This window comes from Pristiophorus japonicus, chromosome 8 (genome assembly GCF_044704955.1).
Source record: "Pristiophorus japonicus isolate sPriJap1 chromosome 8, sPriJap1.hap1, whole genome shotgun sequence".
NCBI classification, from domain to species: Eukaryota; Metazoa; Chordata; class Chondrichthyes; family Pristiophoridae; genus Pristiophorus; species Pristiophorus japonicus.
Window position 1 is genome coordinate 84,369,703 of NC_091984.1, and position 6,499 is coordinate 84,376,201.

The following is a 6,499-nucleotide window of genomic DNA, read 5'->3' on the forward strand; positions in this document are numbered from 1 at the left end:
TTCGAAGTGCTCTTTCCAGCAGGCCCTGACTGACTCGGTGACCTTGATGAGTGTTTCCCCGTTCTTGGCCAGCAGCGGGGTGGGACCTTGGGTGTTTAGACCGTAGGTGGCCTTGACTGCGATGAAGAATCCTCGCACATCATGGCTGTCGGCCAGCTGTTGTATCTCCTGTGCTTTCTCCATCCACCACCTGTTCTTTAGGTCCTGGGTTTTTTGTTGGACCTCAGCATGAGCCGTCTGTAATGCTGCTTTGCTGCTCCTGAGTTGGGTTGTTGTTTAAGGCTCAGAAATGCCATGCGCTTACAATCTATTAGCTCTTGAATCTCCTTATCATTCTCACCAACCAGTCCTGGTGTTTCCTGGTTGAGTGACTGAGTGTCTCTTTGCAGGCACTGGTTATGGAGCCTGGAGGACAGACCAAGTTCTGTGGGCATTCTGCGTCTCGGGGTCATCAATACACACCAGGTTAGCTGTGAGGCGCTGACTGTAAAGGGCTCTCTTAGCTGGGTCCTTAAGTGCCCCAGCATTGACTTTTTTGCGACACTGCTTCTGCTGCCCCCTTTGCTTTGGGGCCATGTTGATGTCAATGATGGATCGGAATAGGAGGTGGTCCGTCCAGCAGGTCATCAGCTCCTGTCATGGCACGGGTGATGCGCACATCCTTGCGATCCTTGGCTCAGATGATGACATAGTCGAGCAGGTGCCAGTGTTTGGAGCGAGGGTGTTGCCACGATGCCTTGTATCTGTCCCTCTGGCAGAACAAGGTGTTGGTGATGACAAGTTCATGCTCTAGATATTTTGTCAGGAATAGGGTACCGCTGGAGTTGGTTTTCCCTACCCCCTCTCTGCCAATCACGCCTCCCCAGAGGTCTGTGTCCTTGCTGACCCTGGCGTTGAAGTCACCGAGGAGGATCAGTTTGTCGCCCGCGGTAACGCAGGTCAGGGATTTTGAGAGGTTGGAGTAAAAACCCTCTTTGGCCTCATCTGTTGCATCGAGTGTTGGGGCGTACGCACTGCTGACTGGGCGCACTGATTCCGGGATAAGATGAATCGAAGTGTAATGAGGCATTCGTTAGCCCCGCAGGAGTCGTCTTTGAGGCGGTCAACCAGCTCCTTTTTGATGGCAAAGCCGACTCCGAGAAGGCGGCGTTCTGCCTCTGGTTTCCCTTTCCAGAAGATGTAACCTCCACCTTGTTCCTTAAGCTGGCCTTCCCCTGCCCGCCGGGTCTCACTTAGGGCGGCAATGTCGATAACAAAGCGTCCAAGTTCCCGGGCAACTATGGTGGTGCGGCATTCCGGTCTGTCGCTGTTGGGGTTGTCCATGAAGGTCCTGACGTTCCAGGTCCCGAACTTCATGTTACAGGAGTGGAAGATGCCCTTTGCATGATTTCTTTTAACGTGGGGTGGTCACTGCACACTGGCTATCACACGGGCTAAGCTGAGCAAGGTCTTGGTCCAGTGGCAAGGGGGTTCAAGACGACTGGAGACCAGATACTACTGTATGGGCATAGTTGCCTATGGTGAGATGTTGGCCGCAGGCTTGGCGCTGGGTAGCGCCTTTGATGGTAGGTGGTCCAAGGCTTGGTTGGGGGCAGGAATTGGGGGGGGGCGGTGGTCAGTGGTCCAGTGGGAGGGCAGGGGGGGGGGGGCGGGGAGTCACAGCCATGGTACTCACCACGTACTGGAGGAGGAGGAGAGGAGGTCAGGTCAGTGGGGAAGGAGGTCCAGTCGTTGCTGAGGGAGGGGGGGGACGCCAGCCGACCCGGTTGCCATTGAGGAGGACGTCGCCTGTCGCCGCAGGAGGTCCAGCCGTCGCCGAGGAAGCCCAGACCCCATCATGGAGCAGAGGCCCATCTGCCGTCGTTGGAGGTGTTCCGATCGCCGCTGGAGGGTGGGGGGGCAGGGTGGAGGCCCGAGAGCAAGGTCCAGTCGCTCAGTCGCCGCAGGAGGCCCAGCCAGGAGATCAAGTCGCGCCCCGTCGTCGCAGGAGGTCCAGCCGGGAGGCTCAAGTTGTCGAGCTACAGTATGAACTCTAAGACGTTAGTCGATGTATTAACTGAGGCATACTAAAACATGGACCCTAGGAGTTAGATGTAGTCCTTACTACTAGGGGGATCAAGGGGTATGGCGAGAAATCAGGAATGGGGTACTGAAGTTGCATACTCAGCCATGAACTCATTGAATGGCGGTGCAGGCTCGAAGGGCCGAATGGCCTACTCCTGCACCTATTTTCTATGTTGCTATGTTTCTATGTTACGCTAAACATCAGTAAGACAAAGGTCCTCCACCAACCTATCCTCGCCGCACAGCACTGCCCCCCAGTCATCAAGATCCACGGCGCGGCCCTGGACAACGTGGACCACTTCCCTTATCTCGAGAGCTTCCTATCAACAAGAGCAGGCATTGACGACGAGATCCAATGCGCCAGTGCAGCCTTCGGCCGCCTGAGGAAAAGAGTGTTTGAAGACCAGGCCCTCAAAACTGTCACCAAGCTCATGGTCTACAGGGCCGTAGTAATACTTGCCCTCCTGTATGGCTCAGAGACGTAGACCATATACAGTAGACACCTCAAGTCGCTGAAGAAATACCACCAACGATGTCTCCGCAAGATCCTACAAATCCCCTGGGAGGACAGACGCACTAACATTAGCATCCTCGACCAGGCCAACATATTAGAACATAATAAGAACATAAGAACTTAAGAATTAGGAACAGGAGTAGGCCATCTAGCCCCTCGAGCCTGCTCCGCCATTCAACAAGATCATGGCTGATCTGGCCGTGGACTCAGCTCCACTTACCCGCCCGCTCCCCATAACCCTTAATTCCCTCATTGGTTAAAAATCTATCTATCTGTGATTTGAATACATTCAATGAGCTAGCCTCAACTGCTTCCCTGGGCAGAGAATTCCACAGATTCACAACCCTCTGGGAGAAGAATTTCCTTCTCAACTCGGTTTTAAATTGGCTCCCCCGTATTTTGAGGCTGTGCCCCCTAGTTCTAGTCTCCCCGACCAGTGGAAACAACCTCTCTGCCTTTATCTTGTCTATCCCTTTCATTATTTTAAATGTTTCGATAAGATCACCCCTCATCCTTCTGAACTCCAACGAGTAAAGACCCAGTCTACTCAATCTATCATAAGGTAACCCCCTCATCTCCGGAATCAGACGAGTGAATCGTCTCTGTACCCCCTCCAAAGCTAGTATATCCTTCCTTAAGTAAGGTGACCAAAACTGCACGTAGTACTCCAGGTGCGGCCTCACCAATACCCTGTACAGTTGCAGCAGGACCTCCCTGCTTTTGTACTCCATCCCTCTCGCAATGAAGGCCAACATTCCATTCGCTTTCCTGATTACCTGCTGCACCTGCAAACTAACTTTTTGGGATTCATGCACAAGGACCCCCAGGTCCCTCTGCACCGCAGCATGTTGTAATTTCTCCCCATTCAAATAATATTCCCTTTTACTGTTTTTTTTAACCAAGGTGGATGACCTCACACTTTCCGACATTGTATTCCATCTGCCAAACCTTAGCCCATTCGCTTAATCTATCTAAATCGCTTTGCAGCCTCTCTGTGTCCTCTGCACAACCCGCTTTCCCACTAATCTTTGTGTCATCTGCAAATTTTGTTACACTACACTCTGTCTCCTCTTCCAGGTCATCTATGTATATTGTAAACAGTTGTGGTCCCAGCACCGATCCCTGTGGCACACCACTAACCACCGATTTCCAACCCGAAAAGGACCCATTTATCCCGACTCTCTGCTTTCTGTTAGCCAGCCAATTCTCGATCCATGCTAATACATTTCCTCTGACTCTGCATACCTTTATCTTCTGCAATAACCTTTTGTGTGGCACCTTATCGAATGCCTTTTGGAAATCTAAATACACCACATCCATCAGTACACCTCTATCCACCGTGCTCATTATATCCTCAAAGAATTCCAGTAAATTAGTTAAATATGATTTCCCCTTCATGAATCCATGTTGCGTCTGCTTGATTGTACTATTCCTATCTAGATGTCCCGCTATTTCTTCCTTAATGATAGCTTCAAGCATTTTCCCCACTACAGATGTTAAACTAACCGGCCTATAGTTACCTGCCTTTTGTCTGCCCCCTTTTTTTAAAAACAGAGGCATTACATTAGCTGCTTTCCAATCCGCTGGTACCTCCCCAGAGTCCAGAGAATTTTGGTAGATTATAACGAATGCGTCTGCTATAACTTCCGCCATCTCTTTTAATACCCTGGGATGCATTTCATCAGGACCAGGGGACTTGTCTACCTTGAGTCCCATTAGCCTGTCCAGCACTACCCCCCTAGTGATAGTGATTATCTCAAGGTCCTCCCTTCCCACATTCCCATGACCAGAAATTTTTGGCATGGTTTTTGTGTCTTCCACTGTGAAGACCGAAGCAAAATAATTGTTTAAGGTCTCAGCCATTTCCACATTTCCTATTATTAAATCCCCCTTCTCATCTTCTAAGGGACCAACATTTACTTTAGTCATTCTTTTCCGTTTTATATATCAGTAAAAGCTTTTACTATCTGTTTTTATGTTTTGCGCAAGTTTACTTTCGTAATCTATCTTCCCTTTCTTTATTGCTTTCTTAGTCATTCTTTGCTGTCATTTAAAATTTTCCCAATCTTCTAGTTTCCCACTAACCTTGGCCACCTTATACGAATTGCTTTTTAATTTGATACTCTCCTTTATTTCCTTGGTTATCCATGGCTGGTTATCCCTTCTCTTACTGCCCTTCTTTTTCATTGGAATCTATTTTTGTTGAGCACTATGAAAGAGCTCCTTAAAAGTCCTCTACTGTTCCTCAATTGTGTCACCGTTTAGTCTGTGTTCCCAGTCTACTTTAGCCAACTCTGCCCTCATCCCACTGTAGTCCCCTTTGTTTAAGCATAGTACGCTCGTTTGAGACACTACTTCCTCACCCTCAATCTGTATTACAAATTCAACCATACTGTGATTACTCATTCCGAGAGGATCTTTTACTAGGAGATCGTTTATTATTCCTGTCTCATTACACAGGACCAGATCTAGGATAGCTTGCTCCCTTGTAGGTTCTGTAACATACTGTTCTAAGAAACAATCCCGTATGCATTCTATGAATTCCTCCTCAAGGCTACCCCGTGCAATTTGATTTGACCAATCGATATGTAGGTTAAAATCCCCCATGATTACTGCCGTTCCTTTTTCACATGCCTCCATTATTGCCTTGATTATTGTCCGCCCGACTGTGAAGTTATTATTTGGGGGCCGATAAACTACGCCCACCAGTGACTTTTTCCCCCTTACTATCTCTAATCTCCACCCATAATGATTCAACATTTTGTTCATTAGAGCCAATATCGTCTCTCACAACTGCCCTGATATCATCCTTTATTAACAGAGCTACCCCACCTCCTTTCCCTTCTTGTCTATCTTTCTGAATTGTCAGATACCCCTGTATGTTTAATTCCCAGTCTTGGCCACCCTGCAACCACGTTTCTGTAATGGCCACCAAATCATACCCATTTGTAATGATTTGTGGCATCAACTCATTTATTTTATTTCAAATGCTGCATCCGTTTCGGTAGAATGTTTTAATACTAGTTTTTAAACCATGATTTTTAGTTTTGACCCCTCCTGCAGCCCCTTTATATTCATACATATTGTCCCTTCCTATCACCTTGTGGTTTACACTTACCCCAGTGCTACTCTGCTCTGTTGCCTCCTGCCTTTTGTATTCTTTTTTGGGGTCCTGTTCATCTGAGCCCTCACCCACTCTAACTAGCTCAGAGCCCTCTCCTGGGTTCCGAATACTCCTCACATTGAGGCACCGAGCTTGATCCATACCCCTTGATCCCTTTAGCCGTAAGGGCCATATCTAACTCCCTCTTGAATATATCCAACGAACTGGCATCAACAACTCTCTGCAGTAGAGAATTCCACAGGTTAACAACTCTGAGTGAAGAAGTTTTACCTCACCTCAATCCAAAATGGCTTACCCCTTATCCTTAGACTGTGTCCCCTGGTTCTGGACTTCCACAACATCAGGAACATTCTTCCTGTATCTAACCTGTCCAATCCCGTCAGAATTTTATATGTTTCTATGAGATCCCCTCTCATCCTTCTAAACTCCAGTGAATAAAGGCCCAGTCGTTCCAGTCTCTCCTCATATGTCAGTCCAGCCATCCCGGGAATCAGTCTGGTGAACTTTCACTGCACTCCCTCAATAGCAAGAGAACTTCCTTCCTCAGATTAGGAGACCAAAACTGAACACAATATTCCAGGTGAGGCCTCACCAAGGCCCTGTACAACTGCAGTAAGACCTCCCTGCTCCTATACTTAAAACCCCTCGCTATGAAGGCCAACATACCATTTGCCTTCATCACCGCCTGCTGTACCTGCATGCCAACTTTCAATGACTGATGTACCATGACACCCAGGTCTCGCTGCCCCTCCCCTTTTTCTAATCTGCCGCCATTCAGATAATATTCTGCCTTCGTG